At 40.2% G+C, this 25,322-nt stretch overlaps 1 long non-coding RNA gene across 3 annotated transcripts in view; it reads right to left on the bottom strand.

Annotated features, from left to right (window-relative positions):
- LOC128313909 (uncharacterized) overlaps window positions 1-10,124 on the bottom strand; it is a 44,648-nt gene extending 34,524 nt beyond the window's left edge. For all 3 annotated transcript variants that reach the window (XR_008295006.1, XR_008295007.1, XR_008295005.1), the window contains exon 1: window positions 9,831-10,124. This is a non-coding gene — a long non-coding RNA (uncharacterized LOC128313909). The remainder of the gene's footprint in view (window positions 1-9,830) is intronic.
- Between the last annotated feature and the right edge of the window lie 15,198 nt (window positions 10,125-25,322).

The following is a 25,322-nucleotide window of genomic DNA, read 5'->3' on the forward strand; positions in this document are numbered from 1 at the left end:
CGTAGGCCAAAAGGCATTTTTCATTTTCTGAACAAGTACCAACCAAACTTGGAAGGCTGTTGAAGCTAAATGGGAAAGACGTGGGGTGCTTTGGTAAGTTTTACTTAGTGATGCTATTCCTGGGCCCAGAGAATGACAGACTCAGAAAATGCCATTTGTCCTAGCAGGGATTCGAAAACTATGCTGCAGGTATTACTTATGTTGGTAGGGTCACAATTAACATACCAGATGTGCAAAGAAAAAGGAACTTTGTTATTTTCTACAAGTGATAGAATCTTTCTTATAAGCTCTCCCCCTGCTGGGTAGCTGCTGATGGGGGTGAAGGGTGGGTAGAAATAGGCTTTGACTTTAAATCTGCCTATTAATGACATTTCAGCTCCTCCTGGTTACATAGGTTTTTGGGGATCATTTTTCAGTAGATTCAAAGCTCGATCCCTAATGAAACTGCTTCTTCCTTTCCCTCTTTCATCAAAGGGTGCTTGGATATAGAGGATGAGTTGCAGCCATCATGATCGGGGGATGCAGAGTTCTTGGTTTCATGGCAGATGTCCATGATAGGCTGACAGACTTAGCCTTTGAGTGTGCCCTGGCTGGACATCCGATTGTGCTCACCTTTGAAATGAACAGCTGTAAATCAGCAAAACTCTTGGACAACTAGGCCATCTCCCTTGATGACTGTTTCCAAAATTGGATCTCACTAGCCCAACTGGAGGTCTGTGACCTACCTGTGGTAACCACCCAGATCCAGATCAGTCACTCAGAACAGGTTTTAAATTTGTTTCCTTAGCCCCACCTTTCCTCCTTCTACATCCCATAGGACAGAAAGCACAATCCCTTCCTCCGTAACCAGAATATCTCTTTCATCATTGACTTAGCTCAGGCTGCTGTAACAAATTACCATAGCCTGGGTGGCTAAGATAACAAATATTTATTTTACATAGTTCGGAAGTCTGGGAAGCCCAAGATCAAGGTGGTGGTTGATCTGGTCCCTGGTGAGAGCCATTTCCTTGGTTTGCAGATAGCCATCTTCTCATGGTGTCTTCATGTGGCAGACAGAGAGAGAGAGAGAGAGAGAGAGAATGGAAGCAAGCTCTCTCATGTTTCTTCTTAAAAGGGCACTAATTCCATCATTAAGGCTCCACCCTTATGACCTAACTACCTCTCAAAGGCCCCTTCTCCAAATACCAGCACATTGGAGATTTGGGTTTCAATATAGGAATGGGGTGGGGGTGGGGTGTACACATTCCATTCTTAGCAATCACTTAGTTTTGATTTCTTTATGCTGGGTGGTACATTCCCTAACTGATACTTTCCCAGGGATCATACCATTTGTGCTCAGCCTTGGAGGTAGAAGACTTCAAGGGAAGAAGATTTAAAGGGCAATAAAATATGTAGCTTAATATTTTTACAGTATTATCCCTACTACAGAGCACCAAAATCAAAAGACTTTTTTTTAACGGTGCAAAGTTAAGAAATTAGCAGTGTCTGCATGTGTGAAAAGGCACGCATGTGTCTGTGTGTGCATGCACATGTGTGTGCATGTGAATGGTTCTCTGTGTCTGTGTGTGTATGTAGACACATGAGGTAGAGGTCTGTAAAGACTCATAGGGAATGCAGTAATCGCAACCTATGAGGGCAAGACCCTGTTGAATTATTCCAACCTTCACCATGTCAGAACTTACAGAGTATTTCATCACCTGCCATAGGTAATGGCGCTTTGAAAATAGACATGAGCTGTCAGCCCAAAACACACTCCCCTCTAGGAACCTGAATATTTCCTCCAGGAGGTATCAGGAAAATGTCAAATCATTGGAGACTGCCTTTCCAACCCCAGCTGGCCTTGACCTGGGATAAAATGCATGTTTCCTGAAAACACCTCATAATTTAGACTCTATGACAGAGGTCCCTTCTGGATTTTCCACACAATATTTATTCTGCTCTCTCAGACTTCCTCACGGAGAATAGACATAGTGCCTCTACTCCATTCTACGGATTAGGCTGATGTTTAGACAATCTTTTGTTTTCCCTCTGGAATAAAGTAAGTGTATGTTTCTCTCCCAAATAATATCCCAGAAGTTATTTTTAAATAGACTCAACCTTATGATGAAATAAGGTAAGTAAAGAGGAAGTCAAGTAAATGAAATTTTTTAGGGAAAATTCCATCTGGTAAATAATTATTTGCCATAAACTCTGGAGGAGTAAGTTGACCTAACATGGCAATCATCACACCTCACTTATAACCAATCTCTTTTTACAGCTGAGAGTGCCGTGTGTTGGCAGCTTTCAGTTATGCACATATTATTTATGAGTTTTAGCCACATAAAATTTGCAAGTAATCTGCTTTCCTCATAACCTCTCTATTGCTGATAATTGAGAGATGAGTGTAATTGAATTAAACTTTATTGATTCATGCATTGATCTTTTTTTTTTTTGTCAAGGATATAAAGAATTTATTCTATAAATTAATTTATTCTTTGCTTGAAAAATCTTCAGATTGAAGTTACTCTTCTAAGTAGTGTTGTACAAAGAGCTGTGAATTGGGAAGTTAGAACTAGTTTTAAAGCCTGGCTCACTGTGAGCTTTCTATATGTGATCATCTATATAATGGAAATAATAATACAGAGAAATTAGGTGGGCTAAGTGAAATTAAGCTCTAGTAACTAACAGGCCATTCTTGTCACATTTAGAATGCTCTTTCTCTCTCTCCCTCTCTTCCTGCCCCTCCCCTGCTTGTGTGCTCTCTTAAAAAAAAATTTAAAAATGTATATATCCACCTTTATCTTGTAAAGATATATCATTTGTACTTATATAGATAAAAAGGAAACATATTTGTTGGCTTATTTGGGGTCATCTTGACATAATTTATAGAAACCTAGTTCAAATTAGCTTAAACAGAAAAAAAAAGATAATTGTTCAAATTTTTAGATATGGCTGGAGTCAGGCCCCCGAACATTGTCATCAGTGATCCTTCTCTTTATCTCCCTCCCTTCATCCATCCATCCATCTCTTGGTTCTAATTTCTCTTTGTACATGGTAAGTTCTTTGCACCTGGTGGCAAAAATAGTCCCCAGTAAATTAACTCAAAGCTTCTGTCATCTTTACAGTTTATTGCAAAGAGAAGGGCTTCTTCCCTAACAAATTCAGCAAAATTCCTGAGGATGACTCTGATTGGCTATGTCTGGGTCATGTGCCCACTTATGGAACAATCACAAGAGCAGAGGAGAGTAACCTGATTGGCCCAGGTTGAGTCACATGCCTGCCACCATGGCAGAGGAGGCAACAGCTTGTGACCAACACCTTCACCAGGTTGGAAGGGACAATTGGTGAGAGAAAAAGATGGTGAACAGACAACACAATGATCTATTATAACATGAAATAACAAGCATGAAGCATTTTGGAGGTAGGCCAGGGGAGTGTATGAGGCCTTAATGCTGGTTCACCTTGCAAGAGTGTCACCTCTGCTAAAGAACGAGTGAGAATTATCCCTAGAACCTACATATACTTACAATCTTATTCCAGCTCAAAGGAAACGAACCCCTCAAAATTTAAACCCAAACCACAAGCTCATGCCGAAATAGATTTTTAACTCTTTAGAAAAATGACATAAAAAATCCAGAGAAATCTTACCTGGAAGAAATCTTTATGAAACACATATGGGCATCTAAAGGAGCTAAGAGGCAAGTTAAGTCCTCTGGTACACAAACCCAATGCATGAATACTTCAACCATGGGAATTTCTTCACTGGTCACTTAAAGATCCAGATAGAAAATACTAAGCCTTGATGGGAACTCTGCGTTTTAAGGGAATTGTGAGGAAGTTAAGACAGTTCAAACTGGAACATAGAGATTTACAGAATATAAATGCAGTGAGAGATTAAGAAAATATGGATCATTTAATGAATGAAAAAGAAAAAAAAGTGATCTCTTCATTTTCCTTTTGATACCCCCAGAGCCCATGTAACAGATTAATTGTAAAAAGATGCTTTAAGCAACCATCAAACAACATGAAGCTGCTGTGTGACAGGAATTGTGCTAGGGGCTGAGGCATTGTCCTCCCCTCAAGGGAGTCACTGTTTTGTGACTGTTTTGTGGGGAAGAAAGCCCCTTCAGCCGATATTTTAAATAGAGGTTTTTTAAAAGGTGCTGCTCAACCACATAGTGTGAATTTAAGAGGTCGCACCTGCAACTCTCCTAGTAATTAGGTTCCTCCCTAATGCCTGAAAACCACCATTACAGGTCAATTCATCTGGGTTAGAGATTTACATTTTATTTTTTAAAAAAAAATTTTTTTTAACGTTTATTTATGTTTTGAGGCAGAGAGAGACAGAGCATGAACGGGGGAGGGTCAGAGAGAGGGAGACACAGAAACTGAAACAGGCTGCAGGCTCTGAGCTGTCAGCACAGAGCCCGACGCGGGGCTCGAACTCATGGACTTCGAGATCATGAACTGAGCCGAAGTCGGCTGCTTAACCGATTGAGCCACCCAGGTGCCCCAGAGAGATTTACATTTTAAATATCCCTGGTAAGAATATCACTTTAATCAGGGTTGTCAGTTGTTCATATTTCATGTGATTTAATCAATCAAATCATTCCCTGCTAATAAGCACCTCAAATCGGTAAACTCAGGAAATTGATTTTGGGGTTTTGTGGGGGGGGGTGGGTCTTGAGGAGCAAAGGTCATGGAAGAAGGAAATACTGGACATGCAGGATTAGAAAACCCTCAAAATCTGACTTCCTCTAAAAGACCAATTTAGACTCAAGCTGGCCCAAGATGGCTGTGTTTACTCCTTCAATACACTGATGCACTATATCAGGGCATTTAGGATTTCTTACTGCTGTACATTGCACAATTGAATAATTATGTCTTATTTGGCTGGCTCTAGGCTCATCAGGAAGAAATGAAATTAATTTCCCCCAGCACACCTCCTGTCTCCCCCGCTAGGGTGCCAGGTTTTTGGGTCCTCAAGGTTTGGGGGGAATTTGTCAGGTGGAGATGGATCTCAGCAGACAATCACTAACAGACCTATGCATACCAACTGAGACCGTTACACTGAATTTGTCTGAAGAACTTAACCCTCCATACCAGATAGGGCTTGGTTCTCCAGGCCCTGAAAATAAGATGGGATTTACAGGTTTTAAGAGAATGTGGGGACCTTAAACCACATCTGAGTAGACTTCACAGGTTGAGTTAGGCGCACCACAGGGAGGCACCCTGGATTGAGAGCCAGGACCTTCTTGCATCTTCCAGATCTGTGTAAACAGTAGGATTCCAATGCATCAGAAGGAAGAAGAAGGAAGGAAGGAAGGAAAACCATGCATAGTAATTGATAGAAGACATCTCATCAATCCTCATGGATGGTGATTAACCAGATGTAATCTGATTTTGATAAAGAAATGAAGTAGTATTTGTACACAGGATGGCATGGAATAATGCAATTCTAATTACAGAACCACCTAGAAGTTATTTCAGTAGGAGAGATACAAGATTAAAAGGAAAGATGTTTAAAGGAAAGCACAACATGAATAGTAGTTGACTCTCTGATGTCTGTTATAAAACCTTATCTATCAGTAATTGGATTAGGAATAGGCATTTGACTTCATATGGCCAATGAAAATGAGGGGAGGCCTGATGAAAATTCTGCGGAAAGGACTCCTCATTCCTAATAAAGAGACACTAAAAAATGTCCTCTGGACATTGTATATTCAGATAAGTCTGCTAGAACTGCTGCATCCATATTGTCACCAGTCCAAGGACAGTCAGCACATGGAAGAGGCATGGCTAAGAGAATGGCTGAGAAATGGAGCTGGAACCCTGACAGGCCACATACAGGGCCACATACAGGCCACATACAGAACCTCTCATAGATGAGATGCTGCTTCAGCTTTCTGTCATTTGCTGCCGAGAACATTTGATGTACATGGTATGACTGTTTTGATGGGATCGTTTTGCACTTAGCACAGCTAGTTCATTAGGCTTCACCCAGGTCGGTGTCTTACTGCATGGTGTGATAGTCCCTCTTTTCCCCACTCCAACTGTTCTCTACCCTATAGCAAAGTGCCATCACTCTAAAAGAATCCAATCAGACTCTATCTCTGCTTAACCACATCTACAGCTTTTTCATTTTGTAGAGGGAAAACTGTCAGTCTCCCCTCACTCCATCCCATGCACTCAGCACACCATTCCAGCCATTCCTGTTTTCCCCAACACATTGCCCCTCTTTATGTCTTTGGACCATTTATATGAATGTCATGCTGCCTAAAATGCCCTTCCTCATCTTTTCTGTCTATAAATGATCTTTCCATCCATACCTACCTCTGTGAATCCTTTCCCTGCCTTCTGTTTGCCCTGTGTTTCATAGCAACTGTGTCTTATCTACTAGGACCTTTTCATATATTTGTTCAAATATAGCAATGTTCCCTAATTGCCTGTATGCCCCTTGAGATCATGTCTGCCACCTCAGCACCAAGTTCAGTTCTAGACCTGTAATAGGCCTTCAATTAGTGGGATGAATAAGTGAATGAATGAACAAGTAAGTTCAACTCCCCAGGATTTAGAAAAGTTAAGAACAAATTCTATACTATCTGGAGTCCTTCTGCTGAGTAAACAACCACTTCCCACATCTCTTGAGGGTATCACAGCTAACCAGTGCTCTAATACTCACAGCCCATACGGTGATTTATTTCACCACCTTAAGCTATATTCCTGATTGCTGCTTAGCCAAAAGGCTGGATCACTCTGGTGGGCATGACATTTTTATACTGTGTTTTAAATGTGAATATAAAAACTGACTTCCAGCCACAACAGGGTTATTTGTGATGGTTGCTTAACACATGTATGACATTGTGCTAAGAAATCTAAATTAGAAGCATTTTAGGTAGTGACACAGGGACCAAAACAAATATCTGGTATATTTTTAATGAACTAGCTCCTAATGTATTTATTTATTGATCAGACATGAAGCATGTATGTGTTTGTGTTATTTAACACACACATACATATGTAAAATATATATGTGTGTATATATATGTATAGGTGTGTAAAATGGTATAATTAATAACTTCTATGCGTGTATTTGTCAATATGAATACATGTTGAGAGAATAAATGTACACGGAAAGAGGAAATAGGCGAGAACACAGAATAATGTACCTAGGCCTTCTTTTGATGCAATTTTTCTCAACGGCTCTGCCTCAGTTACTTGCCATTAGGACACAAACCATGGCATTTGGGGTTTTGACAAAGCTGCTCTGGTCTCTGGCAGTTTGGGAAGTTGGCTGCAAATGCAGGTTTTCTAAGTGGCTGCTTGTGATGCCATGCTGGTGGCATCAGTGCCTGGGAAATACCAATTGCTGAATGCTTCCCCTATTTTATTTTCTAAATTTCATAGCCTGATAGCAGTCAGGCTGCAGGCATTGTATTCTGAAAGGATTACTGCACTTCCTGAGAAGTTAAAGTCACTCAGCTTTGGCCCCGATGGCTTGGGACACCAACCGAGACCTGCTGCAATCACACAGCTGCAATAGACTGTCTCTCGTGGCTTATTGCTTAATGATATTCCCAACATCAGATCTCCCTTCTATTATGTAGACTCTTTGCCACCAACTCCCTTTTGCTTTTTTTAAGCCTTTTTCCATTTTTGTATTTACCTTATTTATCTTACCTTCACACTTCCCTGACCTGATTACCCTTAGACATAATCAGCTCCTGTTTTCCTTTATGTATCAGTGGCTGCCGCTTGATATTATGGTGTTATTTTAATATCGTAACGGAAAATGATAAAGGCCAATCAATTACTTTGTATTATCTATCGTGTTCCATAGGGATTGATTTTCCTCTATGTAATCATGTTTGCAGCCATAAAAACAAAGATTAAAAAGGGGTTTCTTTCTATTTTTCATGTTCAAAGGAGTCGTCTTAGTGTCCCTGCTTCATAATGCTGCAGTGAAGAGAACCAAATCTCATCTAGAGGAGTGGAGCCCCTAGGAGGTGGCCAGAGCCACGGGCAGGACTCAGCGCTGGCCCTTGGACTTTGGCCCATACCTTGAGTATTTATTTCCCCTGGTGCTCTTTAGAAAAATCTGGCATCACATTTATTATCTAATAAACGGCAATTCTGTGTCGGCTGCATGTTTTTTGCATATCATAGGAGGTTTGCGCATTGTCATTTTGCCTTCTCCTCGCCACATAAACTGCTTAAAATCTCCCACGTCAAATAACCTAGAAATGTACAGATAATGAATCTTCCCCAGTACCGCTGTGCCATTCACTCACTTAAATTTCAGTTGCCCGCTGAGGCTCCCAGTCCTTGAGAATAAATATACATTAGATGCAAGCAGGGCGCACGCAAACGCCAGGAGACAATACAAAGCGGGCGAGGCAGCTTGCAGGAGAGACCTGCAGAAGACTCCCTATCTCTCCAGCAGGGAGATTCTCTGAGCCAGGAATCGGCTTCAGAGAGATGGCCGACAGAGACTGAGTCCTCCAATCACTAGCCTTGCACGCCCGGAGACTGGGGGGCTGGGGGGGCAGTTCCAACCCGCAGCCGCAGACACTATGAGAACACCCCTCCACAGCCCAGCTCCGCCACCAGAGCTGCCCTCCCTGTGATTCCCGGGACCAAATGGGTCGTTTGTCTTTTGTTTGGTGTAAAAATCCATACGGAAACCCTGCCTGTAGGAAAGCTTTGAGACTCCACGGTTTTGTCTGACCTCACTTTTATTGCTCCAATGTTCTGGACTCTCTTTGCCCTCCTCTTGCACCTAGATTGACTCTTTTCCCTGAAATAAGCAAATAGCACATATTAAAAATCATTCCAGATTGGCGTTGGGGGGAAGGTTATGGGGCGAGGCTCAGGGTTTGTGACGCTAACATTCCCCTGCAGCATCCACACGCATCCTGATGCCCGTGCAATCTCGGAGAAGGTTGGTGTCTCTGGGGCAGCAACGAGAGGCTCCCTGGGGACTGGGTTCAGCTGGGCTTCTCCTCTCCAGAGGCCTATGAGATTCCTCTCCCCGGGGCCCTGGGAAATCATTGCTTCTGACAGTTGCCACAGCTCAGACTCTGGGCCCTTTAGGATATGGTGTGGGTGTTATTTTGCTCCTGCTGTTGTGAAAACATGTGCATAACAGAAGGGAGACAACGTGCTATGTACCTGTGTGTTTTGGAAGGTGGCTCACATAACTGTGTTCCGTTCAGCCCCTTCCTGAAGTGTCTGAGTTATGCTTAGCCCTTCCCAATCCTTGACCCTGTGTCCTCTGTTGCAGCTGCCTCATCCACAGAGTCCCTCAGGGGCAGCAGTTGCCTTATGAGCAAACAAGCCTGAGGAAGGGAGGAAGGCCCACTGCAAAGCCCGCCCTCCTCACAACAAAGCCCCAAGCTCCTGTTGGTTCATTTGGTTAAAACAAAGTCTCCACCTGCCTCCTGCAGCACCCTCCCTTTGAGAGTTCATGCTCAGAGCCACCGAGTCATTTTTATTATAGAACAAACAGTGGCTTAAATAGGTTGTCTCCGAACGGTCATTACCTCCCGCTCCACCTCCACCTGCCCCAAGCCTCCTGGGGTGGGGGCCAGCCTCACAGCTGCTGCCAGGCCTGCCCATTGCCCGCCCGCCCTCCGACATAAGCCCGAGTTCCAGCACTGAAAGACTTGCTGAAGTGGGAGTCGTCGAATGATCTGGAACTTTTAAGAAAGCATTCCAAACGTGTTGTGGCACACTTAGCACTGGGAGGGCAGGGCAGCCGTAGGAATGGGGTCAGCTTTCTTCCTCGGGGAAATTACTCAAATCGGCTTTTAAATTTATAGTCTGTGTTGTGATAATAAATAAAAATATACCTCCCAAAGTCAGAGTTTCTTTTGCCGAAGAGGTCCTCTGGGGCTGGTCCCTCCACTGCTACTCTCTGTTTTGACAGAAAACCGAAGAGTAGTTTTCTAGGAAATGCTCAGGAACTGGTGCCTCTGCTCTCCCTCGGCTTGCCTCCCTGGGCCGCTTGCCTGCCATCAGCTTGCTTCCTCCACAGGAGCTGTTTCCATCGCTGACACCCTGCCCCCTCCCCAGCCCACGTCCACGGTGGTTCCTCCTTCTCCAGTTTTCTCCAGCCGGAGCAGAGAGGCCCTCCCGAAGCAAAGGCAGTTTCGCTCTGTCGGTAACAGCACACTGATGTCTAATAACAAAGCGTTGCTCGGTGCTTCTCAGCCTATTACCCATGTTGTCCCCGGCCTCCTCCCCAAGGCACCCCACTCCAGCCCACACCTGTTTGCAGCACAGCCCGGAAAGGTGACAGGCAAAGTGAAGTTTAAACACTTAAAATCTAGGGTTCCAGGTTTGGGTACAGTTATGTAATCTACGGTCATCCTATTGTAGAATCAGGGTTCGGGGTGAGATTTTGGAGTTGCACTGATAGGTGGGTGATTCTTCCCGTTTTCTGAAAATAATTGTGATGCATTGAAGAGGAGACGCTGTTTCTTCCTAACGCATCTCATGAATTGTGTCCAAATATAAGGACAACAGACTAGTTTTTGAAATATCAACATCTGTCTTAATTTACTGGCTTCTGCATTATGATTCTAATTGCACTTGATATAACCTATTGTTGGATTCCCTCAGGGTCTTGGAAAAACTAGTGAAAACAATGTGGAATGGATTCCTTGTGTGAAATCCACAGACTTCTCCCCCCCCCCCCTTTTTCCTTTGCCTTATATTAAATTAGAATTTATAACACTCCATAGCCCATATGAAAAGCATTTCAAGTAATATGGATGAAATTATCTTCTGAAACTAATTTCTCACATAAAAATTGAGCTGGCTGACCATTCTTGTAAGCAGCTGACAGGTAAAGGATCGTCAGCGAGTCAACTCCAGTTTGGGAATATTCGTGACATTAAGTATATTATTTGGGCAAATAACCCAAGTCATTGATAAAAAGCATTTTAAATGTATGTGTATCTGAAATCTCCTTTTGCACCAATCTTAAATTTCAGGGCACGGCATTATACGATATTCCTGGGGGTATCTGCCACTCTTCAGTGTTGTAATAAAAATAAAACTTGAAGTGTCTCTGTAGATTTAAAAGACAAATGCAGGTCTCTTGCTCATAACATATTTATTATTGGGGAAAATGATTTGTCCATTATCTCCCTTAATAACAGTTAAGATTTTCTGTGCTTAAAATGGGCTTGGTACTGTATTAAGGAATTTTAGGCATTATCTCTTTGATCCTCACATTGGCCTTTTCAGGTAGCCTTGTTACCCTCATTTTACAGGTAAGGAACCCGAAGAGGTTAAGAATCACACCCGAGGGGAAGTGGCAGCCGCGAATTGAACTGCATATCACAGAAGCATTATTAAAACAGGAAGACCCAAAAAGGATTTTTGTTGTTGATGACTGTTTTTAACGGAGGCAGAATTTAGCGACCGTAGAATAGCTCACGTTTGAACAGTTAGAGAAGGTCCCAGAGGAAAGAGTCGGGTCTGCAAGGAAAGTAAACTTTTATGACTGTGTTGTTTCAGAAGACTTGGCAGAACTAGTTACTCACAGCTCGCCTGTATCGCTCTGTTACTTAATCGGTATTACACAGCACCACTTAATCCTTTTTATGGCTTAGCTTGTCTTGTAATGTTGTTGTACTGCTGATAAACCCATTCGCAGAAATAATGTACCTGTAAAAAAATCGACACCAGGCTCAGTTTTTAAAGTAAGGACGCTTTATTTGTGGAAGTTTCCATTATATCACAGCATTCATTACCACACAGACACTAACAACAGGATTACCTGGTAAAGACTCAAGACAGATGAAACCATTTTTAAAACAAGTATTTATTGCACAGCCCTGTGAGATTCTCATTACAGGGCATGAGTCCTCTTGGACCACGGGTTAAAAGCATCCAGATTAAGCTTTTATCGTGACATACATCAAGTTCTTCAACAGTTAAAAGCAGAGTATAATTTTTTTTTTAAGTGGAAAAGCATCTCAGTCCTGAAAACTTGCACAGATTTCCTTTTTTCGGCTAATAAAAGGCAAAATTTATTATAACCTCCTCCGTAAAAGCTTTCTGCAGTCAAATATACAGAATAGCTAGCAGTTTTAATTTCACGAAAATACCCATGCTTAAATTGAAGGATTTTTAATGTACTATAGTGACAGCATCATTCTGCTTCCTTTGAGAATCAATTAGCAACTAAACAACAATACAGACTCTGTAATGATACATGTCTGTGGTATTTCCCCAAATTACCTGGAGCAAGGTAAAAATGGCACGAAAGCTTTGGTCACCAGGGAAATCATGAAAGGATATACCACACCTTCATAAAGTTATTCAGGAAAAATCCATAAAGAAAAAAAACATTAGTGTCTGAGGCTATACAGCAGCTGTTTCAAATAATAAAATATCATTTGCATCTCTGCTGAGGGTTTTGATTTCATCGGCTGGTTGTGTCCCATGCATTTTTCCTGAACTCACTGCTCAGTTTTTGAGCTTAGCCAGTTACGATTAAACCATCAAGTAGGTACACTTGTTTGTTTCGGATATACGAGAGACAGTAAAGCTTCATTTCAAATAGAGATGCCCAAGAGGAAAAGATTAGAAAGTGCTGTGCAAAGCGGTGAAACACTGACTGGCAATTTAAATTGGAGTCAGACAATTCCGCGTGAATAGGAAAAAAAGAAAACCCTCACATACACAGTGTGTGCAGTGGAGGGGGTGAGGGACGGTGAAATAGGTTTTATTTTTAGAAGACTTTGCTAAGTTCTTTATAAGCATCTCAATCTTTGTTAAAAAGAAACAGCAGATATGCACATTTTCCTTAGGGGAGCATCTTATTTTTCATATAAAATTTTAGTAGTTGGCTGCCTAGAGTGAGGCTTTTTGTAACAGAATATACAAATTGTATTTTTTATGGTTCCTTATTTATAGTGAAACAGCCGTTTTAATAAAATGATTCACTTAGATTATTTTACTGCTTTTCATTATGGATCTTCATATTTTTCATTTGTTCTTGTCTTTCTCCTAGTTCAAATTAAGATGTTTGACTCTGCAATTAGTCCCAAATGCGTTTGATTTTTGAAGTGCTGTGTTCTTTCAAAAAAACCTGTTAAAATATCCTCCTACAAGTATCAGTTTCAAAATCAACACAAGCCATTTGCTCATATAAGGCATCGCTGGACTGTGTTAAACGTTACTCAAAGCAAATATCTATTTATTGGGAGTGAGGGAAGGTGAAGAAAACAGTACACAGAAAAGAACAAACTGTCCTTGCCCCTTCCAAATTATAGGAGCAATACTGATACCTACCTAATGCACTTTTTCACAGTGGCAAGGCGTTTTGCTTTTATTTGCTCTGTTGGAGGGATAGAGGTGGCTTTTGTTTTGTATTTGATACAACATAACCTAAAGTTTATTCTGTGAAAGCCTTTTTCATGTGGTATGTGTCAGCCTTTATCTTCAATCATGAAGGAGATACATTGTATTCAACAATGTAACTAATGTTAAGGAAAATTCTTAGGATTAAATATCTAGACTCCAGTAAATCCAGTTTAAAGCAACAGAGTTTACACTTGTGGAGATGAGGATGATAAAATGTATCACATCATATGAACGCTGTTTTCATGCCGTTAACAATTTAGGAGCATTGTGAGAGTCGACTGAATATTTATGGTTCTAGAAAAAATTTCTATTGTATCAATATAAATTATTTCTCATGTTATTTCAAATGCAAGACCAAAATCAACGTTAACCACAACTGATGTTATTAATGTAAAACCTACTAAAATTTTTCTTGAAACTAGGGAACTTAGTTAAAGAGCACATTGTCTTTGTTCTGAATGTATCTTATTGCTGAACGTTCCATGTATTGCTTTGACAACATTCAGGGCACCTAAAGGATTGTACATAAAGCAAGAGATTCCAATGAGAAAATATATGCAAAAGTAAATGTTGCTTTTATTATCAATACATATTCTCACAGAGCATGTAGCTTAAAATGTAAAAATACACATACACAAGCACACACACTCACAGCCTCTCCTCTACCTAATTTGCTGAGTTAATGTTCCTTCTCAGAAAATATATACTTTGAATAAGATGGATTAAATATGTTGGTTGATTTTAGAATGCAATAAAATAATTACATTAAAAATGACCGTATTTAAGGGGAAAATAGCTACGTTGGGCTAATTTATTATTATTACTCGTTGCATTTAAAGAAACTTGGACTAGAGATCAAAGTGCAGTTTGATTTGTTTGAAAATTGTAAATGACCCATTCCCAGATTTCCAGCCCCATAAAGTTAGAACGCAGCCTGAGTACTCTGCGCTCTAATCAAGAAGGAAGGGGCTTCAGCTTCAAATGTCAATGCCGTAAACATGTTAAATCTGGAAAATATTTTCGAAGCAAGCAACCATGTGTAAAATTTACCGAACTTGTCATGAAAGGGCTGCAGCTGCAAACCTGCAAACTTCCTACTTCCATGAAGACTCCAGATGTTGAGACGAGGAAGCGAGGTTTTCACGTTGGCTTCCCAGCTGTTGCAACTCGGACTTTGCCTGCTGCTATCGTCACAGTCAGCTTTTCACCAGGTAAAGGGACAGTGACCATTTAATGCCGGCAAAGAAAATCGTGGGCTTCCTTCAGCAAGTGCTCCATATCATTTACTCCGACACTGCCAGCCCATCATTCCACCATAGATTAACGTTTGCGATCCATCCAGCTGCCCGGATAAACTAAGTTAGTTTAACAAAAGCTTCCAAAATGCAGAGGGAAAATCATCAGCTAATTACAAAATTGAGCACTTGTCATGTGCTCCTGGCAAAGAGGATTCCCATTAAGTCACACTCATGCATCATTCCACGAAAACTTTTCTAAAACCATGTTTGGTGCCTATAACTAAAAACACCTTGGGATAAATTTAAAACTTCACTTTACTACAGAAATGCAAAATCTGCCAGATATCATCATAAACAAAGACAATTTGATGAATTTTTAAAAATTACTAACACTTCTTTTAACACCACTACCATTATATGTAATATTTACAATATGCAATCTTCTTTTATAATGTAAAGTGTTTTTAAAATGAAATCTGCACTTAAATGCCAATATCCTCTCCTTCTGGCTTCTCACTTTATGACACTAACATAGGATCTCATTCACCAAGCCAATTGAAATTTTAATAAAAGAAAGCAGGAGTTTCTAATAAACTCCTGCAGTGAGCTGATAATACTAAACATCTTTAGCAGCATGGTGTTTTTTATTATTATTTTAGCTGTATATTAATATGCTAGTATTTGTAAACTCCCCAGGGCCACTAGATTTATTTCAGAAGCCTTCACTCCATTCTTCTATGGTGAAAAGTTTATCTGACAAAGAAAAATTCTTTTTCAGTGGTTTTCCATCCAACAACTACTTGACAGGAAAATATATGGCTGACAAATGTGTTGTGACTATGCGCTCGGCCCTGGAGGGAAGAGTGACTGATTTCACTTATGTGGTGCCGGTTCTGGACTAACCAGGAAAACTGGCATAATCCACAACTGAAAAGGAAGCAGTGTTGGGCTTTTGCTTTACCAAGATATACTGACCTCCATCTTTCACACTATACCTCCTAGATAACCTTATCTTCCATCGTACCCCCTCAATACCTCCACCCGCCCTCCTTCCCCGGCCCCCTACCCAACTTCCCAGGGAGACCACCATCACTCTTCTATCTGAGCAAAAGGAACTGTGGCTGCATAAAGAGTCCACTTAAAACATAATATACAAGGATCCATGTTTACAATGTAGTTTGGAGTGTGGAACTCAAATAAAACCATGGGGGATATTCTTTTATGGTGCTGGGTATGATGTGGAACTGTTACCATCAATAGGCAATGAACTTCAGCATATATTGTATGGAATAAGAGTCGGCATTTAGACAGTGTTTATTGTGTGTCAGGAGCTGTTCTGGGCGCTTTACATATATGAGCCTATTTGATCCTTTCCACAGTCTGTAGGGTAGATACTGTTATTGTTTCCACCTTATAGACAATAAAATGAGTGGAAGCACAGAGTCCAGCTATTCTTCACTCTGCCTCTGTAAACTACCTTGAATTAAAATTGAAACTGTCTTAACAACTGAGTGTCGCCGGGGCCGCTCCTATGGATTACACCTGTTCCACTGCTGCTTCTCCCATAGACTCTAAGGAAGCAGGGTATCTCTGGTCTTCTTAGTCTTAAATTTAGGGAGAGAAATGAATCCTCTCACCCTATATCAATGCTACACCTCCCAATATGATTAGGTAAAAACAGCAGAAAAACCATTATTGTTGGTGCCTTTAACACAACGTGGAAAGGAAGACAGGAGCAGCCCTGCTGTGCTGGCCCTCATGGGCCTTTGTGAGTTAAAGTCCAGAAGATGCATGGCTTGATGAGCAGGGGATCCTTACAAAACATTTTATGTTTTATTATTTTTTTTTTTACTTTTTTTAAGTTTATTTATTTTGAGGGAGAGAGAGCACGCGAGCAGGGTAGAGGCAGAGAGAGAGAGGGAGAGAGAGAATCCCAAGCAGGCTCTGTCTACACTGTCAGTGCCAAACCCGATGCAGGGGCTTGAACTCACAACCCCGAGCCAAAATCAAGACACGGACACTTAACCGACTGAGCCACCCAGACGCTCCCCCCTTACACAAAATTTAGAAGGTACCCTTTCCTTCATTCAGGCTGTCAGAGCCCAGGGAGAAGGGTTGGTGAAAAGACCACCATTCTCAGTGAGCGTCCTATACAGGGCTGCGCTGGTCCAACGTGGAAGAAAACATATGGGTCCCTGTGGCCCAGCTTGGAGAAGCCTGATGATAAAAGCACACATTTCAGGAAAGGAGAACTTTGTTTCTTCCCAAGCCAGGACACCGAATTGGCTTAACAAGATAATGGGTGCTAGAAATACCATATATCTTTGTTTAGAAGCAGTGGCTTCTATTAAATTTAATTACTTCCCCTGTGGCTTTAAATCAAGGGCAGCTTCTGTTAAATTTAATTACTTTCCCCTGCGGTTTACATGGCAAAGGTGTCATTGCTACTTGCCGAGCGCTTCTGGCCAAAGGAAAAGCTTGCGTATGATTTGCTCCATTACACCAATGCCTTCCCTCATAATCTTACTTTCTCCCTCTCTCCAACATTTTTGTGGACATGTTATTCATGAAATCTGCCTTTGGTATCATGAAAAGTATTCAATTAGTAGCACGTGATTGACAGCTGAAATCTGAAGAAAAAAAAAAGTTTTAAGAAATTTCAAACCGAATATAGCCTGGATTTACTTTCCCACTTTATTAGACAAATGTTTAGTTTTTGTCACACAACAGCATGTTAGAAGTAGGCAGCATCCGCATAAAGGTGCACTTTCCTAAATTTTCTGAGTAAGGCAGTTATTACTGCTTTTATTTTCTTAGTTGCATGCCCAAGCTAACAATTTTTCCTACTGATTATGTCAATACCAATTCCAATTGTCCTCCTGCCCCCTAATTGTCAAAGTGCACATTCAGTTGTAGCTACTTAGGAACGTAGGCCCTTTATTGAATTGCCGTTGGAATTATTCACAGAAGTGAATTCCTAAAAGTTTGCTTCTCTCAAGATGAAGTGGATCTTCATTAACATTCTGAAAATGAAATGCAGCTTCATAAAAAAATAAGGCAGCTTTCAGACCATCTTAGAATTTCAGAGAAATTTTGCATTATCTTTCCCATGATTCTATGCTGATGTCAGGCTGTATTTCAACTGAAATGACAATGAAATCATTTCAATTCCATGCAATGTGCAAAAAAACAGTCAATTTTTCACTTGGCAAGCTGAAGTCTAAAGTAATTAAGCACTGCTGTGTGGGAGGCAGCTTCCTGCTCTGAAGTCAGCCTGAGATAATTACCATATTAAAGTCAAAACATCATGTGCCGCACTGATAGATAGATGGATGGAGAGATTGGGCATCTATTAAATGATCCATTTTGTTATGCTTCCTGGGAAATGTGCCATTGATGCCAATTAAGAAATATATATTCCAAGTGAGTATTTCTAAGTGACAAAACTTCTATCCGGTAAATTGAATTTATTATTTACTGATCATGAAGTACTTAAAGTCATAAAATCTAGATAGAGAGCAACCTATGACGAGAATTACATGCTCTGACTCGGTTTACAAACCCCTCATTACCCAATTGCCACGTTAGCATAAAGTTCTTTGCGATAACGTTTCTGGCCAAGGCACTAAGTTATTTCTGTCATGAAAACTCGAACCGGAATAATAATAATAGGATATTGCAGATAAAATGTATGCATTCGGAAATTCCAAAGGCACAAACAACTTTAAGTGAAAAACTCATGTTTTATGTGTTTAAAGGAAGGTAAATGAAATACACTTCAAAGAGTAATCTTTCTGAAGTATCTTTAAATCTCTGCTCATGGCATTGAAAAATGAAATGACCCCCCCAACATTCAAGTTGGAGAGTAATTTATTAACACAACACGGCTGAATGCACCGCGGCAAGATTAAATTGTGTTAAAATCCTTAGCACTCTCATTTATTAAAAGTTAATAATTTATTAATATTCTTTCTCCAGTGGCCAAACATATGGTATTATTTGTGCTTTTATAATGATACTTGGTTAAGAACACACTTAATAGAGCTTTTGGGTCTGTGATTTAAATCTGCCCCTATTTATCAGTTTTCATTCCATTACAGCAGACAATAAAACAGTTTATTTTCGTGTAAATATTAGTGAAAGAAGAAGAGAATACGTTGGCTCTCTGAAAGAAGAGGGCATCTCCAAGTCAGGATCTTTTTTTTTTTTTCAGTAAAAAAGAATAGGCACCTCTATGCTGCAGTGAAGGTTATGTTTGATCTTCTCTAACTACTTTCTATGGGATTTATTCGCCACCATTTCCACTAGCTTATTGATACCATAAAGGATGGAGAACTAAAGCAATATCCCTTTAAAATCAGAGACAAGAACTTTGAGGATCAAAACTAATATTTCTCTTGTTGACAAAAAAAAAAGTAGACTTTAAAATATAAAAATTCACCCATATAAAGATTAAATGATAATTATTTTCCCAAGGAGGTAATCTAAAGAATCAATAGGCTGCCTTAATATCAGATTCTGTCCATGCCCTCTGGCACATCACTTGATCAGGGGTCCCAGTGAGTCAGGCAGTCATTTGAGCAAGGCTGGCATCTCTAAATTCCAGGCTGTTCTGATAGACAGTTTCAGGCCTTTGGTTCTGTGTGTTTCAACAGAAATCCTAAAATGAATGCAATTTTAAATTACCTTGTATGGGGGAGAAGGAAAAATGGAGTGTTTATTAGGGCTGGTTTCTGTGCCCTGGGATTCAAAGGAAGTTCACTACCCGACTTACTGACCTCCTCCTCACATTTCTAGCAACACCATTCTCTTTAAATGGATGGAAAAATCGAGAAAAAATAATAGTAATGGAGAGTAGGAAAGGATAAATATTTCCTTTGATTCTGTGTATGTGTATAAGTATTTATAAAGGCATATGCATTCATATATACACATGTATCTATGCAATAAACACTTCCCATTTTAAACCAATTTTAAACCAAAAAGGAAAACCATCTGAATTAGTGAAAAATGAAAATTAAGATGTTTTCTTTTGTTTGTAATAGGACTTACTTCCTAGTGAACTATGAAATTTTATTTTGTTTCTACTTTCAAAATTTTCTAAAATGAAGACATACACAGTTGAAAAACTATATTCCACTTTTCCACGTTTTTTTTTTTTTTTTTAATTTAGCAAGAACTATTTAGTCATTTTGTAATACTGTCCAAAACAGAATGAAGCATATAGGCTTCAGGGTGGGGGAGACCGCTTTGAAGCCGACAGTACTGCTAGAAACCAGAACAGGGGCACGAGGTCTCCTCTGAGGATGTCAGCCATCTGGGAGTGGGAAGCCAGCCCAGGCCAGTGGAAGGGCACTGCAGGTTTATCCGGCCACTTGTGCTCCATTTTGTAGATGCAAATAAACCAACGTATTTAGAATGGTCAGAGGGAGGGCCTGCGAGTGAGAAGACCGAGAGGTCTATTCTGACCCTGCCATGGAATCATTTCGTAAATTGGGACAGTTTAGAACTCCACTCTTCTTTTTCCCCATCTGCAAAATGGGGGCAGTAATATGCCCAGCTTACCCCTTAGCAAAGCAGAATTAGCAAACGGTCTGAGAAAGGGCGCATCAACATTCAGGGCATGATTCGTTCTGAGAGAATTTCAAGTTCTTCATTGTGAATTCTAGCATCGTTTTCAGCTGCCAAAATCCAGGTGCTATTTAGAGAATTCAACCTCAAACACTGCATTTATTTTCTGTCCGTTAAATGTCCATGGTTTTGAGGGTTTTCTCACCATATTAACTGCAACAGTGAAATTAGATTGTTCGGCTTCAGTTTATAGCCCATTTCATTCTTTAATTTCTGTGTTCAGGGATGATGAGTTTGGGTTTGCGTTCACAGTGTTCCAGAAAAATCACAGATAAGATGGGTTTTCATTGAGAATATTTAAACTTCATGAAAAAAAAAATCTGGCTTTCCCTACTGCGCTGGAGTACTGTGAATAGAAGTAGAATAATACACGTGAAAGCAGTTTAGGCTTTCCTAAGAACAGAGTCCCGGCTCTTATCCCCACTCCCCAACACACACTTTTGTACAACGAAAACCGAGTTAAAGCTACTTTACGAATTCTGTTTTGATATATTTCAGTTATGTATTGGAAAGCATATTTTTAAGATAGCTCTCCTAACATGCTAAAAAAATGAAATAGATTAATTCTATCTCAAACTCCTAAATCAAATAAACAAGACATCAGTGCATGTAACCTTTCATTCACACTTCATCCACCACCTCATTCTTTACTCTCTCGCACTTCACCCATGGTAATCTTCCTTCTCTCAACAAATGTCATATCCAGTAACTCAATCATACATCTTAATCAAAAGCAATAAGTATAACACCCGACATGAAAGAGCACCTACATAAACATAGTCTTTTGTGCCTTCAAGTCTCTCGTACTGACACTGTTAACACAAGACAGCACTTATCATCACTAGAAACACACCCCTGAATTCGTTAAGCGTTCAACACTTTCTCTAACATCATGGAACGACAGCCAGCAGCGGTGGCATCTGATTTTAAAGCACGCTGGCACTAAAGAAGTTTAGGCTTCAGGACTGAGAAGAGGTGAGGGAGTGCTCCTTCTAATACGAAGATAGTTCCCCCAAGTTACTAGAATCATCGCCTGACCCTTAAATATTATTTTTATGTGTGATTTGTCTAATCACTCCTGGCGACTCATGTGATAAAAGGGATTTTCTTCTGTCTTCAAATTTCAAGCCAAGGCAGAGAAACACGATTTTTTGAAGGGATGTTCATCACATGGAATTTCCTGCCTTTTTCATCAACACCATCACCTTGGAAAATATGACCACTTTTACCATGTACCTGGGCAGAGTAAGAAATGTAGTCATTCTCTTCCCTTTCATATTTTTACAACTTGATTTGCTTTCTAATATTGTGGGAATAACACCTTAATAGTCAAGAGGGTACAGGCAGAAGAGAGAACTAACATATGTTGAGTCCCTAGTACAGAGTTGACGTCCTGATGGATGTATCTCATGACAATACTCACAACTCTGTCAGGCCAGTATTGTTTCTCCCCATTCTTTACAATGAAGAAAAAGTATTAAGCAAATTAGGAGTTAAGCAAGCAGGTCACAAGCTGGCAAATGAGAGTGCCAGGCTGGATTACATACAGTAGGCTCTCCATGAATATTTGTGAGGATCGGCATAAATCTGTATCTATATATGTTCTACTTGGTGGCAGAGATTCTCTAAGTTTAGGGTTAAAAGTCCTGATTTTTAACACTAAACGGCTCAAGACTATGCTTTTCAGTTATTGTGGACAGTGCCCTTCCATATTACCTTCCAAAAACTAAAAGTTAGAGATTGTTTACCCCTATCATACAGGTGAGGAAATTGAGGTTCGGAAAAACTATAGTCATACAGCTAGTTAGTGTCAAAACCATGTGAAAAAAAATACACATGGTACCACCAACCAATAAATTTACCATTGAATTTGTTGTAATGAACAAATGATGTTTGTAATGAATCTGTACAATATTTTTCCCAACCTTCATATCTCATAGCAATGATTACTGACTTGAATGATTCTTGGATCTGGTCCTGGCTATGCCATTTATTGCAGATACTCAGTTTTCTCATACAGAAATGCGGAATAGAGTATTGATTCCCACTTTGGCTTACCGTGAATTCCAGGCATCAGTACCTGGAACAAAACAAGTCCTCAAGAAATTCTTACTGAATAAATACATGGAATGACTACTTCATAGGCAGTTATATGAACAGCACTTGTTCTAAGTAGATCTGAGGAATGATAACCCCAACTCTCAAGGCCTTGGGTTTTTGTTTTGGGTTTTTTTTTCCCATTGAAAATACAAGTTCCAAAATATTTATTTATAGAAAGCAGCTGCCTTTTAAAGTTGTCCAAGACTGTACATTTGTATAATTTATCTTTTAATGGTTCACTCGGGTTGATTTTTACACTAGTCTTTATTGTACTTGAAGCCAGTAATTGTCTTCTTACTATAGTCAATGCAAAGATGTAGGTCAGGGGTCAACAAACTTTTTCTGTAAATGGCCAGATAATAAATAAGTTAGCCTTGTGGGCCATATGGTCCTTGTTAAAACTACTCAACTGAGCCACTGGAGTACAAAATCAGCAAGACAATATGTAGACAAATGAATGGGCTGAGCTGGGTGTCAATAAAAATTTATTTTATTTTATTTCATTTTAAGTTTATTTATTTATTTTGTGAGAGAGGGAGAGCACGAGTGGGAAAGGGACAGAGAGGGCGCATGTGAGAAAATCTCAAGCAGGCTCCGTGCTGTTAGTGCAGAGCCCAATGTGGGGCTTCGTCACCCATGAGATCATGACCTGAGCCGAAATCAAGAGTCGGATGCTTTAACTGACTGAGTCACCCAGGCACCCCAATAAAAATTTATTTTAGAAAATAGATGGCAAGTCAGATTTGGGGCTGTACAGTTTGTCAATCCCTGATCTAATATCTAAGTGACCACCAGAGAGCGATATGTCATCATTATCATGTTATCTCAGGGGCTTTGTACGTAGTTAGTGCTCAGTACTACTTTGAGGAGTTATAAGTTGTGCTAGGCACTATATTATGCACCCTACAGAACATAAAGGAAAAGAAGACGGTGGCCTTGATTACTTATGCTCAACAGCACACCTGAGAAAAGAGTTTTTCAAGAAACAAACCCAGAGGTCTAATTGGTCCACAGCAGTCCCTTGATAATGTTAACACCAGGCAGCAGAAAATGTTATAATAGAATGTTCCTTTTAGGTTCAGGGGCACATGTGTTAACCTACAATATATTCAAGTTTCTGCAGTAATAAACTATGAGATTTAACATCACCCCAATGATAAAATGAGAAGCACAGGTGAGTGATCCTTGTCAAGTCGAATGTATCAGGAAAAGCTTTTAGTAGGAGCTGATTTTAGAGCTGGTTTTTGAGAGCGGAGTATGTAGAGGGGAAGAGAAAAGAAAAGGCATCCCAGGTGGGAGGGAAAACATGCAAAGCCATAGAACAAAGCAAAGCAAAAGACAAGTAGATTAGCTTACATGAAACGGTTGGTAAATAACAAGGCACAATATCAAAGATTTGCACAAGACCTTGTTCGCTCAAAGTTACTCTTTTTTGTACACATTATTTAGCTTAAGAACTAGAACCATAGTCTAACAAAAAGTTCCGAGAAGCTAGCCCTGTGGAATGAGATGATTTGTGGAAATGGTTCTTCCTAACCATGTTTGCCAAAGGTGAATTTTATTATATGATGGATAGTAGATTCATGGCAACAAAGGAGCTAAATTCACAAAGAAATTTCCTGTTGCTACACTAGCTTTAACCAATCAAATTCCATTTAACAAGGGGTGCCTGAGTGGCTCAGTTGGTTAAGCATCTGACTACCGCTCAGGTCACGATCTCATGGCTGGTGAGTTCGACACCATGTCGGGCTCTGTGCTGACACCTTGGAGACTGGAGCCTGCTTTGGATTCTGTGTCTCCCTCTCTCTTTGTGCATCCCCTGCTCATGCTCTCTCTTTCTCTCTCTCTCAGAAATGAATAAACATTAAAAAAATTTTTTTTAATTCCACCACATAAAATTCTATGTAAGCAGAGGAGTATCCCAAGTATAAGGCCCAAGCACAACAAGAATGTCCTCGCCAGCAATGCTGAATTACCTTCATTCTATAGTCCACACAGGTTCGTCACATGGCTGCCCCTTGTACAGTCTTGAACTGACGGCTACAGGCAGCATCTACCAAAATGCAGGTGGCTTTCATGGGCAGATAAACTTCTGTAGCCAAACCTCTTTTCTTATTTTCACTTCTATAGATAGCAAAATTCGTTTTTAAGCCAAGGGGCAAAATAGGTAACCTATATGCTCCCTCCCCAGGGAGGCCTTCTGTTTGCCCTGGGGTTAGAGTTTTGGCCTTTCCTCATGAAAAGCTGTTCTCAAGGCTGGGAATATTCAAATATCTCTCAGGGCAAGGTAATACAGGAGGCTCAGAGGTGTGGACTCTCTTCACCATTCATGGAAAAACAAGTGTTAGGGTAGAAGGAGGGAAGAGGCCTTGGTTCAAAGATTTGTTTAAGAATTTTTTAGTTAAAAAAAAAAAGAATTTTTTAGTTAAAAGAAAACTTTGGTGCCTGGAGAGTGCCTTGCGGCACATTTCATTTTCCTAACGCTTCAAGTTGGCTACATTTCTAGTTTTATGGAGTCACCAACTTTGCATAATTCAAACAAGAAAATGGAAAAAAAAAAGCCTTTATCAGTGGGAATTAAAATTAAAAAGCAGAGCAGAGAAACAAAAACAAATGGACAATAGTAAGCCCTATAATTTTATATGGCAACGAAGTATCTCCAAGATTCTCTGTGGTCCCGTAATCCACCTAATCTACATAATCTGCAGCTTTAAAAACCAGAGTAACCCGTTACCTGGGATGCTTGAACAAGTGCATTGAAAACACTTCTCAGACTGACATTAATTACAATTAGTAAATTGCTGCTGCTGCTGCTTCTTCTTCTTCTTCTTCTTCTTCTTCTTCTTCTTCTTCTTCATCTTCTTCTTTTTTAAACACAAGCCTTTTCCTGGAAGACTGAGATGGAGTTTGTCTTTGACGGGAAGAAGAGAAGCGAGAGTTTCAACGGGGCAAAGGCGCCAAGAGGCAGCACTAAGTCTCATTTCTCACACAAGA

Source organism: Acinonyx jubatus, chromosome C1, assembly GCF_027475565.1.
Source record: "Acinonyx jubatus isolate Ajub_Pintada_27869175 chromosome C1, VMU_Ajub_asm_v1.0, whole genome shotgun sequence".
In the NCBI taxonomy this organism is placed as follows: Eukaryota; Metazoa; Chordata; class Mammalia; order Carnivora; family Felidae; genus Acinonyx; species Acinonyx jubatus.